This window comes from Lactuca sativa, chromosome 2, assembly GCF_002870075.4.
Source record: "Lactuca sativa cultivar Salinas chromosome 2, Lsat_Salinas_v11, whole genome shotgun sequence".
NCBI lineage: Eukaryota > Viridiplantae > Streptophyta > Magnoliopsida > Asterales > Asteraceae > Lactuca > Lactuca sativa.
This window is the reverse complement of record NC_056624.2, coordinates 181,493,763-181,512,437: the sequence shown is the minus strand read 5'-3', so window position 1 is coordinate 181,512,437 and position 18,675 is coordinate 181,493,763. Positions and strand designations below refer to the sequence as shown.

The 18,675-nt window shown below is 39.2% G+C and overlaps 2 non-coding genes across 2 annotated transcripts; one reads left to right on the top strand and one right to left on the bottom strand.

The window, feature by feature from the left end:
• The first annotated feature begins 3,069 nt into the window (after nucleotides 1-3,069).
• On the top strand, nucleotides 3,070-3,176 carry LOC111876750 (small nucleolar RNA R71). Its single transcript, XR_002845098.1, has one exon. It is a non-coding gene; the product is annotated as a small nucleolar RNA R71 (small nucleolar RNA).
• A 10,778-nt stretch (nucleotides 3,177-13,954) lies between these two features.
• Nucleotides 13,955-14,061, bottom strand: LOC111876749 (small nucleolar RNA R71). Its single transcript, XR_002845097.1, has one exon. It is a non-coding gene; the product is annotated as a small nucleolar RNA R71 (small nucleolar RNA).
• Nucleotides 14,062-18,675: the final 4,614 nt, after the last annotated feature.

Genomic DNA, 18,675 nt, shown 5'->3' with positions numbered 1-18,675 from the left:
TAAAGTAGTCAACTTTTCCTTCAACAAATTAAAGGCTTCAAGACATTCTTTAGAAAAGTTGAATTGGGCGTCCTTCAAAAGTAGTTGAGTCAAGGGTCTTGTGATCTTGGAAAAGTCTTTAATAAAGCACCTATAAAACCCCGTATGGCCTAAAAAGCTTCATGCCCCCTTGACATTTGTTGGAGGTGGAAATTTGGCTATACTTTCCACCTTTGCTCTATCCACCTCTATCCCCCTCCTTGAGACCTTGTGTTCTATCACAATTCCTTCCTTCACCATAAAATGACACTTCTCCCAATTAAGGACAAGGTTGGTCTTCTCACATCTTGCTAACATTAGATCCAAGTTGGACAAGCAATCTTCAAAAGAGGACCTAAAAACCGTGAAGTCATCCATAAAAACCTCCATAAACCTTTCGATCATATCATGAAATATAGCCATCATGAAACTTTGGAAAGTAGTTGGTGCATTGCATAATCCAAAAGGCATGCGTCTATATGCAAATGTTCCACTTGGTCATGTAAAAGTGGTCTTCTCTTGGTCTTGTGGGTCGATTGGAATTTGGAAGTACCGAGAAAATCCATTGAGAAAACAATAATAAAGATGACCGGAAAGCCTCTCAAGCATTTGATCGATAAAAGGCAATGGAAAGTGATCTTTGCATGTGGCCTCATTTAGCTTCCTATAGTCGATGCAAACTCGCCACCCGGTTACCGTCCTTGTTGGAATTAATTCGTTGTTTTCATTAGCCACTACCGTCATGCCTCCCTTCTTCGGAACTACTTGGACCGGACTCACCCACGGGCTATCGGAGATCAAATAAATGATTTTGGCATCTAGTAATTTCACTACCTCCTTTTTCACAACTTCTTGCATGTTCGGGTTGAGTCTTCCTTAGCGTTGTACTACAGCTTTTGATCCTTCTTCTAAGTTGATTTTGGGGGAACAATAGGCCGGACTAATTCCCTTTATGTCGGTTATCTTCCATGTTATAGCACCTTGCCTCTTATTTAGTACACCCACAAGGCTTTCCTTCTCATGTTTGGCCAAATCAGCAGCTATAATTATAGGTTTATGCTAGCCATCTTCAAGAAATGTGTACTCCAAGTGTTCCGGTAGTGCCTTGAGCTCAGTTTTTGTGTTTTGTATGCTGAACACGTCGAGTCCAGTAAGGGGACTCGTCGAGTCCAGTGTAATTTTCGCGACTGTACGGGGTTCTTCGAATGGACTCGCCGAGACGGTCGAGGCTACTCGGCGAGTCGGTTCTTCTGCACTTCTGATCAGATCGTCATACTCAGCTTCCTCGAGCAGTCTTTCTAACTCCATCAGGTCGCTTTCATCATCAAACTCTTCTTCAAATGAAATGGTGGACTTGCTTGGCGTTTCTTCTTTCCAATCTTCCAACAATTCTTCCAGCATGTCAATCAAAAATGTCGTGTCATCACTACTCCTTGCATGATTCATGGCTTGATCAACTCCGAAAGCGACTGATTCGTCTCCTACCCGAAGGGTAAGTTTAGAATCTCTCATGTCGACGATAGCGCTTGCTGTGTTGAGAAAAGATCTTCCTAATATGATCGGGACTTGGGGATCCGCTTCCATGTCTAGAACTATAAAGTCCGCGGGGAACACGAACTTGTCCACCTTCACCAAAAGATCTTCACAAATTCCCCTAGGAAATGTAACCGTTTTGTTTGCTAGGTGGATTGCCATGCGAATGGTTCTTGGCTTGGGGAGATCTAACTTTTTGAAAAAAGAATAAGGCATGAGATTTACACTTGCCCCTGAATCAGCTAGTGCATAAATGGTGGCCAAGTTTCCAAATTGATAAGGCAATGTTAAACTTCCCGGATCTCCTTTCTTCTTAGGAAGTTTGTTCAACATAGCAGCTGAAAAGCTCTCGTTTAGGACCACCTTCTTCACTTCTTCCATCTTCCTTCTATTAGTTAGAAGCTCCTTGAGGAATTTGGTGTATTTTGGCATTTGATCAACCGCTTCTATGAATGGTATATTGATTTGATGAGCCTTTATGTGTTCTAGAAACTTCTAGTAGTCTTCTTCATTCTTTTTTTGTCTAGCTCGGGCTGGATATAGCAGTAGAGGCTTATATGGCTTAACAGGAGGTTTATTTTTCTGATCAGGTGTCGGACTCGGTGAGTAGGGTCTGGGTTCAACTGGTTCTGATCTTGATTCTGCCCTTCTGCCTCCTTCTCTTGCACCGGCTTCGGATCTTCGTTCTGAATAGGGGCCAGAGGGGTTATAATCTTCCCACTCCTGGTTGTAACCATGTTTATATGTGCGCCTTTCGGGTTACTTTCGGTATTGCTTGGAAGTCCACCCGCTTTTCTCTCATTCACTTGTTGTGCAAGTTGCCCTAGCTGCTTTTCTATGTTGAGAATGGATGTTTGCTGATTCCTAAGTAAAGCTTGCTGATCTTTCATCATAAGTTGGTGTTCTCTCAACATATTTTGTTGATCTTTAAGTGTAGCATCGGTACCATTGTTTCGTTTCTCAGACGCGGCTACGAATCTTGTAAGCATCTCTTCCAAATCAGCTCTCTTCTCCATAACCGGCTCCTCCTTTTGATAGAAACCCTGTTCTTTTTGCTTGAATTTCTCCTCCTTTTCCCTTTTGAACTCGTCGTACGAGAGCCATTCCTTCTTTAGTTTTCGTCAGTTATCGTCAAATTTGTCGCCACTTGAATAGAATACTTGAGCCTTCTTGTTTCCATTCTCATCCAAGTCACAATCCTTAGTGAGGTGAGGTCCTCTACAATCCTCACATCCTACCCGAATAACATGGATTGTTTGATCCATCTTAGTCATCCTCCTATCTAAACTATCTAATTTAGCCATCATTGCCGCCATGCCATCGTTAACTGTGTTCACTACACCCCTACTTACTTCATTTTGTGGGTTGTGATATTCTCTAGAATGTTTAGAGAACTCCTCAATTAATTCCTTGATCACCAGGGGTGCCTTCTTTGTGAGGGGTCCTTGCGAGTCAAGGAGTTGCCGAGTTGTAACATTGACTCCATCATAGAAGATGGAGACTTCTTGTTGGCTATTAAGATCATGATGTGGGAAATTCCTTAGTAGACTTTTGTATCTCTCCCATGCCTCATAAAGGGACTCTCTAGATTGTTATTCAAAGTTGGCAATAGCTTTCTTCAACTTGGCTATTTTAGAAGGTGGGAAAAACTGGTCAATGAATTATTCTTTCATCTTAGCCCATGTATTGATGGATCCGAGAGGGAGTAACTTGAGCCAATATTTCGCAGCACCCTTGAATGTAACTGGGAGCATACAAAGCAGTTGGGTTTCGCGAGGCACATTTGGAACATTAAAGTAATCAGCTACATCATTGACTTCATCCAAGTGTTTATAAGCATCTTCATGGTCTTTTCCGTAAAAGGGGATCTCCTTGAGTTGAGCAAGTATGTGACCCTTGAGCTCAAAAGTGGCAGTCGCGAGAATTGCGGGTTGCACAAGTCCCGGGCCGGTGTCATCTCATATCCTCTTCTTCCATTCGCACATGGGAACTTCATCGATGTTCGCCATGGTGTTGTCACAGTCACCTTCTAGATCGATGTCTTCTCCAAATTCGGTTTCTTCCCTTTCAGACTCGTTCACAATGTCTTCCTTGATTGGGTCTTCGTTTGCCAAAGAAGCGGTGATGGATGCTCCTGATTTGCTGCTCTTTTTCTTGCTAAAAACGGAGTTTAGATTCTTCAAAGGCGAGTTCTTTGAAGAAGTGGATTCTCCAACGGCTTTTCCTTTGTTCTTCTTTAGAGCGGACTCCGGGTCTTCAAGTGGAGCGACCAAAGGCGTATTGGATCCTCGAGTCATGTAACAACTGAAACCAAAGTAAGTAAAACGCGTCAAAAGAACAAAAAGAAAATAAAAACAAAAGTGTGAAACTGCGACGAACTCGCCGAGTAGCTTCGACTGCACTCGGCGAGTTCAAGGCAGAAACAGAAAAAGTTACTAATTAAATTTCTAAACCTGTAAACTATTAAAACTAATCCTAATAACTAAATTACCTAAAAATAAATTTGTGCAAGATAAGTCTCACACAAAGGATCGATGAAACTAGAAATTAGTGTTAATTTTTGAACCGTTCCCCGGCAACGGTGCCAAAAACTTGGTGTGTGTGGAACAAACTAGTTTTAATCCTACTTTCAATTATAAAATTGACACACAAAGGCAGTGGACCTATCAATTGTGGTAAAGCTAAATAAGTAGGGTATCGAACTCAGGGAACGAAAAATTAAAACTAAAAACTAGAATTAACTAAAAACAAGTGATAAAAAATAGGGGTTTCTCTAGTTTTGCAGGACTAGAAACTTAACTACTCAACTAAAAGCTGAAAACACGTAAAAACAAACTAGATTCAATGATCAAAAAGGGTTTCTGTTTAGGTTCAACTTTTTTACTCCTATGGTTAATTTTTATGATAATATGATAGATTAATTGTTATTGGTTACCGACTCTGGTGATTAGATTCGCAGTCACTATTACTAATCCTTAGAAAACATACCAATTCAAGCAATGGCCAGTTGATTAAACTAATAGATTTCCTAGGTTAATTACTCGGGTTAAATAAGACTTGTAGCTAGCTAATTAAATTTGGTGATTCAATTAACCTCTTGTTGATGGTATATCACACAAGCTCACACATTAGTTTACCCATTCTCTAATTAATCCCAGTTTCATGTTCATTATTCCTAGGCATATAGTATTGTGTTCACATAAATTCTATGAGATAAGCAATTAAGAGATGTTTATGCAGCTTAATCACTTAGCAATTAACAAAAAACAGTTATGGTTAATGCATAAGGGTTTTTAACAAACTTAATTTAACAATATCACCAACTAACAATTAATCAAAAGAGTAAATTAAACCATAGGAGCAAAATTGTTTCCCCAAACAGAAACTAATGAAATTAGTTCATGAATTCAGTGTGTGAAAGCTTAAAAACAAATTCAAATAATCCTAACATAATTCAATTCAAAAGAAAAGTGGAAAATTAAACCTAAAGTGCCTTAATCCCTTAAGAATGAAGGATTAGGGTTCTTCAATTGTTTTCCAGAGCTCCAAGGTTTCCTTAATCACCAAGTGTTCCACCAAAAATCCAGAGAGAGTCCTTAATTCGAGTTTGTGAAGCTTATTTATAGTTTTCTCAAAACAGGGGCTACTCGTCGAGTGGGCAACTGACTCATCGAGTCCCCCTTGAGGAATCCATATACGGCAAGGACTCCACGTGTCGCTTTGCGAATCTTCGTGTCTACTCGTCGAGTATACGATCCTACTCACCGAGTAGCTTCAGAATTAGCCTTTCTTTCTTCTTTCTTTCGTTCCCGAGCTTCCGTTCATATCTCCTGCTTCCTTTTGCTTCCGAGCTTCTTTTTTGGACTAAAAATATAATGTGAACAATATTAAGCATCTTTTGTCCATAATATGCAATTAATTAGCCAATAAATGATAAAAATCAAACATAAAAATATAGCTAAAATGCAAATATCATCAGCATAGCTAGAGCAAGTTCCCTCACAGTTCCACTCGTCAAACTCGGTCAGTCAGCCTTCTTGTGGCCTACCTGATTGCAGTTAAAACACATCAAAATCGAGCCTTAAGGAAAATCTTCGCTGAAATGAGCAGCCCGATCACAATTGAAACAACCCATCTATTTCTCACGATAGATCCCTTATTGAGTTCTCCTACACTTGGCACAACGGCCTCGACCGTGATGGCCCCCCGATCGCGAATCCTGAATTTTGGGCCTCTTCGCCCGGCCCACTGAGTTCTCCTTATTGAGTTCTCCTACACTTGGCACAACGGCCTCGACCGTGATGGCCCCCCGATCGCGAATCCTGAATCTTGGGCCTCTTCGCCCAGCCCACTGCGGTATGAACGTGCTCGGGCCTGCACTTTAACCAAAGCTGCAACTCAATCTTTAGCTCTCATGCTCTAGCAATCATACTGTCTGAAGTTTTACAGTTTGACAAGCTCACAAACTACCAAATATCATCTTGCGGCTTATCATGGCACCTCATCTTCTTCATCTCCTCATCCACAACATGCTACAGAACCAACAAAGCCCTCTCCCTGAACTTGGTGATGATCTCCGCAATGGTCTCTGTCATCTAGGGAAGGTCTTGAAACTCCCTCTCCAATTATTGCACCTTAATAGCCAGTGCAAAATCTTTCATGAACCTTGACACAAAATCATCCCAAGACATGGCTGCCATGACTATAGATCCCACTGTATGATTTGGATCCCGTCTTCGACCCCTTGGGACAGAAGATCATTCGTTGAGCATTCTCCATGTCAAGAATCCACCGTCGGCAAGAAATGGGGTCCTTAGCCCCAAAGAACTCTAAGGCTCTACAAGCCTTGAATGCCCAAAATAAGAGAGTTTGTGCCTCTAACAATCCTACCGTAATCTCGGCCTGACAAGCCCCGAAGCGCTCATCCAGTAGCTCCATGATTCCCTCTTTGATGGTACCAAATATTACAGGAGTCGCATCCAAAATACCGTGAGTGATCTTAGACGAAACGAAATCACGAATCCTCTCATCATTCATCTCATCGCCAGATCCTGAACCTAAACTATAACCAAAACCTCCTCTACAATGGCTCATCACCATACTGCAAAGCAACCATACAAATGATCAAAAAATACCCAAAGAATCCTCATTCCATAGGCTTCCTAGAATCTCCATGACTTTCCCCAATTTAAGTATAGGTCTTGTGCTTTCAGTAGTACACGTCCAATACTACCTTCCACGCCTATCCATACTTTCCTCAAGAATCATATTGAATCATCTATTTCACCTTCTCAAACTGGTATTCCCAAAACTCGCTAAATAGTGCACCATTCTCACTAAAACACTTCCTAGGCTATCCTAGGATCCCCCACCTCACCCTGTCATTAGCTGTTGAAGAAATCCTACCAATGTTAGCTAACTACTTCATGAAAAAATTACATGCGACAAACCTTAAATAATGTTTCGACTAAAAGACCCAACCATATGATGGTTAGACTCAAACGAGAGTCACGTAATAGGGCCGAATCAATCATTCTAAAATTATTTAACCTTCGCAACATGTAACTCAACATATTCACTTAATAGTTATGTAACGACCCGTCTCCGGAACGATGATTCCATAGTATTTAATTAGAAGTTTGCAAGAGGGAATTGGCGAGTTCATAGCCTGACTCGCCGAGTAGGGACGGGATTTCGAGCACGTGTTAGTCGGCGACTCGGCGAGTCCATATTCGGGACTCGGCGAGTCTGCCTGCCTGGAAGAAACCCTAAATCCCCGGGTTGCTCACTATTTAAACCACCTTATAGCCCCCAATCTCGCCTCCTTCACCTTCAGAGAGCTATGAGAAAACCCTAATACATCCTTGAGTGATCTAAGTGTTCTTGTGTGAAATTTTGAAGGCTTGAAGAAGAAGAAGAAGAAGAAGAAAGGAGCAAGGAGAAGAGGTGTAGAGCAAAGATCCAAGGGCAAATCAGAGTTCATTGAGGTATTCTTCGGATTTCCTCCCCTTTTATGCTTTAAACCTCCATTAGAACTCTTCTAGAACTAGTTTGATGCTTTTCTCAAGCCTTATGATTGTGTGGATGCCCTAATAGGTCGAGATATCCTTAGATCTGTTCATTTAGGAGTTGTAGTGCCCGGATCTATTGCCTTTTTGAAGATACTTTGCATGAAAACCCTAGATCTAGCCTTTATTATGCTTTTTGAGCCATTTTATCTTCATGGATGCATATGGGCACGTAAAGATAGAATCTTTACGTGCTAATCGAGTTAAGGGAGCCCAGATCTATAAGTTTTATACACTGGATTCAAGTAGAATCGAGTTTAGAATTGCTGCATGCAAGCGACTCGGCGAGTCGGAAGAACGACTCGGTGAGTCGAGTCGCGAGTCCCCGATTTTCCCTTTTTGAGTGATGCCGAGTGGGACCAGTGAGTGGTAGAGTGGACTCAGCGAGTTTGAGGTCAGACTCAGTAATGGAGGGACTCGGCGAGTTGTTCATACAACTCGGCGAGTCCAAGGCAATCTTCTTAGCTCAAAGAACAACTCGTCAAGTTGTTCATATGACTCGGCGAGTCGGATGCAGATTGCCTGAGTTTTTGATTCGAATGGGAACTCGTCGAGTTGATGCTATACTCGACGAGTAGCAGCGAGTAGGGTTGAGAAGTGAGACTAGGGACTCGGCGAGTTGGCGGCCCAACTCGGCGAGTCAGGTCAACTGTGGGTTGACTTTGACCAGGAGATTTGACTTTGACCAGGAGAGTTGACTGTGATCAAGAGAGTTGACTTTGACCAAGGGTAAAAGAGTCATTTTACCCCAATGCAGTGATTAGCATTTGATTGAGTGTGTTATGGGTTTGTAGCCGGGGAGATACCGGAGTACCAGCAGTTAGCTTCCAGAGCCATACACACAACAGCCAGTTCATGAGGTGAGTTTCCTTCCAGTAGGAACGGGTCTAAAGCCACAATGCCGGCCCGTTCAGTTAGCAGTAATTTCTGGACTTCGGTCCAATGCAGTAGTTAGTATGTTTGACGCCTCCGTGGCTCAGACAAGATTTATGTGTTTATGCTAGTTGATATGTTATGTTATGCTGTGTTCAGTTAGTCCGGACTTCGGTCCGATGCAGGGGACGGGGTCCCAGTCAGCTTCGGGTTTCGATCCGATGTAGGGGACGGGGTCCCAGCCAGTTAGCTTCGGACTTCGGTCCGATGTAGGGGACGGGGTCTCAGCCAGTCAGCTTCGGACTTCGGTCCGATGCAGGGGACGGGGTCCCAATCAGTTAGTCCGGACTTCGGTCCGATGCAGGGGACGGGGTCCTAGATAGTCAGTTCGAACTTCGGTCCGATGCAGGGGACGGGGTCCCAGTCAGTGGGCAAGGCCCAATACGTGCTTTATATGCATTGTATGGTATGTGGTAGTTTGGGGGAGCTCACTAAGCTTCGTGCTTACAGTTTCAGTTTTGGTTTCAGGTACTTCCGCAAGCAAAGGGAAGAGCTCGGGATGATGGCATCGCACACACCACAGCTTCAGTTTTTATCCTGGGAGTTGATTCAGTTTCTTGATTATGTTTTGTTACAGTTGTGATACAGTTTTCCTCACAGTATTTTTACTATGGTTTGAGATTCATAGTCGGTGGTTTTTATTATATGATACTCAGATTTATGGTTTTGGTTATATTGAAAATGAAATTTTTGGGTCGTATTTTTGGGTTGTTTCAAGTTAACTCACATCAATAGAGTCCCACAAAGCACAAAGCAAGCAACACTCATTTATTAACACTCATAAGCCACAAAACAATCAAAGGACATCCCATACTCACATGCTACTACCATGCTAGGAACTTCCACTTACACTGTCGGTTGCCTTATGCATGCAAATTATACAAAATACGGGATCAAATAGACCGTCGAATAAATGATTCTACCCTAAGACCGCAACCACAAGAGGAATAGGAAATAGGGCTAAATCAGTCATTCTAGGGCTTTATGATCCTAATCGTATACAATTTTCAAACATACACTTAGCAATCAATTCCACCAATATAGATTCCAAATCTAACATAACATCTGATTCCTCCTAGGCTACAAGGCATCACAAATTAGGCCATTCTATCATGTAATTCCTTAAGGTATCCTTAGCCTTATCCTAGCATGAAAACATTTCGTATCATATAACATATCAACATGTATGTGTATTATGGGAATCACTTACTTAAAATCTTTTTAGAAGACATATTACCATTTAAAAGATTACCAATTCCTCAGTTTGAGTTCAGACACACCCAAGAGGGTTCACGAATCCCTCAAAAACAAGGCTATGATACCAACTTTTAACGTCCCAAAATACTGAATAAAATTTTCATTTTTAACCAATCAAACCATTCATTCATTTGTTCCAAAAGACAGTAAAAGTAACAATTTTCTCAAAACATCAGAGTAACATCACAACTAGCTAATGCGGAATAAACTCTGGGGGATACAACTCGATCACACCGAGCCCTTCCCTCTAGAACTGGAGTACCTGAAAAATGTTTAAACTACAAATTGTAAGCATAAAGCTTAGCGAGTTCCCCAAAATACCACATACCATACATATCAATGGGTTCAACCTACATATTGGGCTCACCCCATCATAACAACCCTATTCCAGCCCATCCCAAAATACGAATAGGCCTAACCCAACATACATACTAATGAGTGCAGCCTAACAAGAATGCCAAGGGGCCCATCCCAACACACAATTCAAGCATCACAAAGATAGTTAGCATCCTACACAATATAGTAAGAAGACTCACCTAGCTCATGATTCAACTAAACCGTTATTCAAGGCCCCGCAACATATGCTATCATACCCTTTTCGAAACATACAAGGTCCAACCTTAGTCTACACACTAAATCCAACCATCAAGACCAAATTCAACCAAAATCTAAAGTTAATGGTCAACGATAAAGTCAAAAATTGCCATCAGTGGACCTCCATGTCGTGACCTTCATTGGCCACGTCGTGAACACAAAATGCCAAGACAGTCAAAGTTTTCCCTAGTCGTCATGTCGTGCCAGCACAAGGTCACGTTGTGGAGACTGGTATAAACAACTTAATCAAGCTTAAACTGATTTCTTCCGATATAATGGCACCAAATCTCAGATGTGGTCCTTTCCAAGGTCTTAATGGATAAAGTTTCCAACTTTATCACTTATAACACCCTTTTAAGTCTATATCTAAATTCTTAAGTTCAAAAAGGAAACTCTAAGCACAAGACTAGATCATCAAACACTTAATCTAAGAAATCTTCAATCCAAAACTTCCAGAAGCACTTTAGAGGTGCTAATGACCCCTAAAAATGTAAACATTATGGACATCTATACCCTATGCATGTTCTTTCCTAAATCTAGGTTAAGCTAATGGGGTTAAAATACGAAAGAAACCCTAAATGATCAATGGCTTAGGCCAGAACAGCTGCCACGTCATGGCCAACCTACTGCCACATCGTGACACTCATTAGAAACATGTGTTCCTCTTAATCATTGCCACGTCATAGGTATCCTTGCACCATGTCATGGCATAGAGTTTTCTCCAAAACTCCATCTTTAGTCCTTGATAAAAGTAAGCTTAACTAATTTGGAGCACGAGTGTTATAGAATTTGGCATAAAGTCTCTCTTCCTTCACCATTTTAAGAATTAGATTTCAAGTTTCTCGTTGACCATTAGTTTGGTGCCAAAGACTCAATCATATTGTTAAAGCATTTTTCATCATTTGTTACCAAGTTATTTACTATTGGGAAATAATAAAACATATAATGCAATTTGTCAACACTTTTAGTTATCAAAACATATTACACTTCCTTTTTCGTTATCTGACTTTGTCGTAAAAAATTCTTTTTGAAATTGTTCACTCTGATGTATAGACTTCTCCAATTCAAATTCATAGTGGAATAAAATAGTATGTTTTTTTTTCTAGATCAGTTTTATCATTTTGTATCGGTTTATCCTCTTCATTTTATCATTTTTGTGCTTACATCAAAAATCAATTCAAATATGATATTCAAATATTTTAGTGTGATAAATTAGCAGGGGGGGGGATTTGACAGTGCTCTATTTCATAGTCTAAGTGATACTAATGGCATCCACATGAGATTTTTGTGCCCATATACCTCTCAATAAAACGAGAAATCTGGTAGGATGATCCATACAATCAATTATATTATCAATACTCTTCTCTATCAAGCCCACTGATAGTGCCATATTTATATAAATTTCTAGGCTATAATTTGGTTAATTGCAAATATATTTGGTACTTATAATGTTTAAATTGTATTTTGCAGCCCAAAGTTGACATTCTCGAAGAAAATGATTGAAACCGACAAAAGTTGGATACTTGGAGTTGGAGCTGAAAAAGATACAAAAGTGATGTTGTTGGACTGCTTGACGCCTCGCCAATATTTTGGTCATATCTCATGACTCGTAAATCCGATTGATGAGATTCAAAATGTTCTGGAAACCAGACAAAATTTCGGACAATCTTCGTTTTTGTGAAAAATTATATCGCCCAGTTCTCACGACGTGAGACCTCTTTCCTCGCGATATGAGAATAAAAAAATCACCGAAAACTCCTTGTATCGGTCTTCGAGTTCTTGTGTGGTACTAAATCACATCACCACGTTGTGGCATATATTCCCCAGGTCGTGTCAGTCGAATTTTAGGAAACTGTATATATTCAGACTTTTAGTCGATTTTAGAGGTTGGAGGCCAGAGGGCTGCAATAATTGACGAAGAAAAACCCTTCCCAGAACCCTTGGATGGTTGAATTCGATTAGAGAAAAACCGATAAAGAGATTGGAGCAAGGATTCACACATATTAAATCGGTTTGCCTACTTTGATAATGTTTAGATTAGTTTTCCTTGTGTTTATGTATTTTCCAGTTGTGATTATGGGCTAATAATCGTTGCTTTCATTTATATTAGATGAACTCTTGAGTACTATGTGTTGATTTGTTATTTGATGAATTTATGAAGTTACTTTTGCTTTAAATATTCTTTGATAAATCTAGACCTAGCTTGTTATAGTTTCTATCTTTATTGCCTTTCCTCAAGATTGTGTAGTTAAACTGCAGTTAATTGCATGAACTTGATTTACCTAGTAATTTATGATCATTAAATTGCTAGAGCTAGAGATTAGCCATATCCTAGTGTATATGATATGTTAGTTGCTTAAATGTGTTAGAGAGCAGTATTTGATCATACTATTTGCTTGATTACCAGAATTGACCATATAATAGTAGTCTGTAGATTCTATCATTCAGAGTCCAAATTATCATTTAAATTAATGAGTTTCCTTAACTTGCATGATCATTGGGGTTAATGTTATTAAAGTGACTTCTGCTAGTTAATACGATCATGATGACTACTAAATTTTATTTGGTAACTAACAAAATTAATCCATTGTCTTGAAATCAACCATATGAAAAATGAAGGATTCAAAGCTAAATGAAAGTATCTATTAATCTTGTTTTTAAATCTTATTTTTAGTCATTAATTAGGTATTTTAATTTAAGTTTTTCTGAACTTGTAAAATCAAATAAAAACCCCCTATTTTAGTTGTTTTTCTTACTTTAACTTTTAGTAAATATTTTGTTAATTAAATACTGTTCCATGTGATCGACACAGGACTTACCTAAACTATTCTATAATTCGACTAGGTACATTGCCTAGGTGCATTCTAGCTAGTTAAGTTCGTTAGGTTATAAATTTAAAACTACACATCAAGTTTTTGGTGTCATTTCTGGGGAACAAATTTTTTTAGTTGAAAATAATTTCTTCTAGTTAATCGATCCTTTTTGTGGGGTAAAACCGCAAAAAGTTATTTTTTGCGTTAAATAAAATTTTCTATTTATATAGGGTCCACGACGTAACCATTACCCTATCACGATGTGAGTTATATATATATATATATATATATATATATATATATATATATATATATATATATATATATATATATATATGTTAGTTTTTTGTTTATACAGTTTTTGTTCGTTTTATGCGTGTTTTTTTAGTTTTGTTTTAGCAGGAAATATGGGGGACATCACAACAGATGGGGTCTTGATCCACCAAAAACTCCAACCACGACAAAGTTTGAACTTCCCGGGCACATTCTTGGCATACTAAAGGAACTACCTTTTTTGGGAAGGAGCATGAGGACACTTATGAGCATATAGAAGAGGAATTTCTAACTATTTTAATGCACCAGACGTGAGTAGAGATGTGGTGATGCTTCGAATTTTGTTGGTCGCATTGAAGGGTGAAGCTAAGGAATGGATAAATCACTTCCCTTCGGAGCAATCACGACATGGACTGAATTGAGGACAACTTTGTTCATCAGTTCACTTCTACTTCCAAGGTGGCGAAACTCAAGAGAAATATCCAAATTTTCAAACAATTATAGGGGGACTCGTTATACGAAGCTTGGGAGCGCTACAAGAGATTGCTACAACATTGCTCTCAACATGACTTCAATGTGCAACAGGAAATCTCGATATTTTATTACGGAGTCAATTTGGGCACTCACCAACTTCTAGAATCACAAGGGCCCATGACGAAGAAGGATTTGGAAACAAATAAAGCTTTGATTGAGGAATTCTCTAAGCATTCGTGAGAGTATCACAACTCGAGAAAGGATATCACTAGAGAGAAATCGAATAGAGGTGGAGGCCAAGATGCCATTATTTCTATAATTGCAAAGCTCGACATAATTGACGAAAGGATCACAAAAATGGGTGATTCAATTTATTCGGTACAAAATAGATGCAGAGCTTGTGGAGGACCCCATTGTACACAAGATTGTGCATTGGAATACAAGAGAGCCCGAGACACGACTAAATATCAACATATCGAGCATGATCTCTATTAACTAGACTAAGTCCAATCCAAGAAGATAACTGCTCTTGAGTCAACGCTATTTAGATTCATGGAAGCTAGTGAAAAAAGACATGATGCAACTAATGCAACACTAAGAGATCAACAAGCATCTATTTTGAGCATCCACAAACAAGTCGAGCAATTAACAAAGCTTGTGCAAGAAAAGCTACCAAATTCACCTTCAAGAAAAACCGAGCCAATCCAAATCTCTCAAGGCATGGTTGTTTATACAGAAGAAGATGAGGAATTAGAGAATATGGAGGTCCTCAACTCAATTGAGAAGCAATCCAATCAGTCACTCGAAGAAAAAGTAGATATAAATTGTGACTCTGCCCAGTTGCCATGACATGGAGGCAATAGTGTCACGTCGTGGGAGATAAAAGAAGATTGTGATTTTTTAGTTATATAGTCGCATCGACCACCGCTTCCTTTCCCATCTCGTGCCAAGGAAAATATGTTGAAACAAGGAAACACAAAGTTAATGGAGCATAAAGAACCTAAAGAGAAATTAGAAAAAGAAGTGCATCATTCGAAACCTCCAATTTTAACGTGAATCATTTTTGAGGTGTTTGCTTTTACGAGACCAACAGATCAAGTCACAGAGATAGTTAAAGGAAAATAAGAAGAGATCATAAAGTCAAATTTTGACAAGATGAACCCAGAGAGAGACAAGACAAAAGCTAAAGAGGCAGGAATAAGAAGATGCCAACTTGTAACAACGTAAATTTTCAAAACAATTTTTCCATTTCAAAATATAATAAAATTCATATGTAATATCAAAATCCATGTATCAACATCATCTCGATAAACAAATCCCAAGATCTCAATGTAAATAAAACTACATATGTGTGTACGGTCATGCTGGCGCCTTCCCACGATCCTCACTGGTACCTGAAACACATAACACACAACACGGTAAGCATAAATGCTTAGTGAGTTCCCCAAAATACCACATACAACACATACGCCATTCAAGGCTACAGTACGTCCCTTCAGTCAATGTGTCTCAGCGGGACCCTCCAGTCCCGTAGCTCGTTGGACCCTCTGGTCCGGTCATAGCTCGTTGGACCCTTCGGTCCGGTCTTTATCGTTGGACCCTTCGGTCTGGTCTATATCGTTAGACCCTCCGGTCCGGTCTATACAACACATAGTACATATATCATAATGCACAATATCTCATACATACACATAGCACACAAGACCCTCCGGTCTACACATAGATACCACTCTAGGTAATGTATAGTGAGAAGACTCACCTCGGGTAACTCGGATAATCTTGCACACGAATATACTGATCTAGCCCCCACCTAATCACATACACACTATCCTCAAATAAATAATGGCTCTCAAAGGCTATATTAAATCCCTTTCTATAATCCCAAAGAAGGGTAAAAGACCATTTTACCCCTCATTGACCCAAAAGTCCAAATGTTGACTAAAACCCTAAAAGTCAACGAAAGTCAACAGGGGCAGTATGTGACGCGTACCAGCTCTTGTACGCGGGGCGTACTCCGGTGATCCAGAATCGGGGTCTCAGACCCTTACGCTGCGCATACTGAGATTTACGCCCAGCGTAAGTCTCAGTCTCATGCTTTCATGGATTTTTGGTCTTAAACGGTTAAGACATATACTCAACCTCTAGATCTGACTTTTCTAAGGTCACTTAACCCATAAAGTTGAAACCTTTAAGCCTTTGCATGGCTGTAAATGTCACCAATCACTCCAACACCTTTCCTCTTTCCTCATTAAGCCAATATCTCACGCATGACTTAATATTCACGTCGAAGATTGGATTTTTATGAACCTAAAACTCATATTACTCTAAAATATGGAAAATCTAAGCTTATGGAGACCACTTGCTCATAAAGTCTCCACCTTGGGACCAAAAACCTTAAAAATTGGTCCATGGAACACAAATCAAAAATAACAAGGAAAGCTTTGAGCTTTTTACCTCTAAAAGAAGCTCCAACCTCTGAAGAACTCGGATCTACTCTTGTCCACCAACTTCTAGCTCCTATAATGGCCTCCTCTTCTCCTTCACCACCTTGAAATGGCACTTTCAAGCTTAAGAACACACACAAGCTTATAATGGGTTTTTGCGCTCTTAGGGTTTCACTCACTGAAGTATGGTGGCTAGGGTAAAGGCCTTCTCATTCCTTTTATAGTGCACAAGCCACAATTAGGGTTTGCATCTGGGCCCGCTACGTCCAGCGTAACCCTGGGTATCCCCAACGTACCTAGGCGAGTCCACGTCTATTGTAAGCGCATGAGTACGCGCAACATACTCTTCAGTACGCCCAACATACTCAATGGCACAAATTTTCCTTTACGGGCTAAACTTGACAACTTGGAAAGGAAGAAGGGTTAAATAGATATACCTGAATTTTGGGATGTTACACCAACCCAAAAATGCAAAAAATCGCGAAAAGGGCATTTAATAGAAGGGTTACCTACAAATGAACAAGGCTCAAGATGATGTAGAACGCGGAGGTTACACTTCCACCTGATGCAACGTAGAAAGGAAGAAGTCCAACTCAAGACTCCACAAAAGAAGCGCTTCTCGGGAGGCAACCAGACGTTTTTACTGGGTTTGCATTTTCTTTTGCTTTATATTTTTAGCATTTAATTTTATTTTATTTTTGTGAATTTGTTTTCTTTAACTGAATGATGATGTGTTTCTTTAGTTATGTATCTCATTTTGTAGTAAAGTAGCTGAGGAGATTAAACAATAAAAAGTTGTGATGAGTTTTAAACAAAATCGAAGACCACAATTTTATATAAGTGTTGGGTGCGTGTCGTATTTGGGAGAGTTTATTGAATACTTCCGCAGGGGGGGGGGGGTAAATAGAAGATTAAAAGCTGCCTAGTGATGAGTTGAAGAATTTCCGGAAAAATGGGCAGAAACTATTTTCGAAGACACCCTGTTTCCACGGCGTGACCATTTTTATGCCACAGCATGGGGTAATATATTTTCACGATCCACATTTTCCAGATCAATTACCACGACATGGCGTAAGCTTCCCCACGTCGTGGCGATCTTAATATATGTGACATGTTTCTATTTGATACAACATCACGTCGTGAATGAAGTGCATTGCTAAAAATCAAAGATACACATTTTTCACACGTGTCAAAAGCATGGTTCTTTGATTTATTGTTATCCGACACATACACATTTACAAGTAGAGGGTCCAGTTTCCAACAATTTTTTTGGAGATGTTCAAGCTTTCCCACCAACGATCAGATTTCGATCTTGCCACTACTACCTAGGGGAGTTTGTTCATTTTTCTCTATTTTATTGCATTTAATTGTTTTTTAGCATACAATGAGGAGATTGTATGAAAGAATTGTGAGGTATGGGGTCTAAAAAGGATTATCAAGCATGAAAGTAATTAAAATGAAAAATGCTAGAAATTTAAAAATTAATAGGAATGTATAAATAGTCCAAAAAATCTAGTCATTTTAAAATATATATATATATATATATATATATATATATATATATATATATATATATATATATATATATATATATATATATATATTATTGCATTTAGGCTAGTTTGATAGTGTTATGTGGGATGATTCGATGTGAGCTCTAAGATTTAGTTGAGCAAATGTGTTATATTGTATTTATGGCTACCCAATCTTAGTCAAATCGTGAGACAAAAACGCAGATATGCTTAGTTTAAGGGACATAATATGTTTAGCATCGTATACCCGAAATGTATATAGGAGAGCTTAAGTAGTCATTGCACTTTAGACTAATATCTTTAACCAGTAAGGGTTGAAGTGAAGTTCCCTTGCTTAAGCATCTTTTTTATTTTCAGGTTTTTAGTTTTGAGTGAAAAAAGTGAGTTGTGAAAAAAGAAAAAAAAATGGGAAAAATAGAAAAGAAAAAAAAAGGTTGCAAAAGTATGAGTGAATAAGAGGCTACAAAGTTATGAAGAATAAGACAAAGATTAAAAAGCTCAAGTTATTAAAGACTCAAGCTAAAGAATAAGGTAAAATTGCCAAAAGTCAAAGTTATCTTATTATGAATTTTCTTTCTAGGTTATTTTTTTAATATGTATGCTTGGGAGCTTAACCAAAAATACATTGAGGTTAAGAAAGACTTATGGGGATGGATTCAGAGGGATGCATAAAATGAAAGTTGTTCAAAATAAGTGAGAAGTGTTTATGAGGATCGTAAGTATTTAGGGTTGGAAA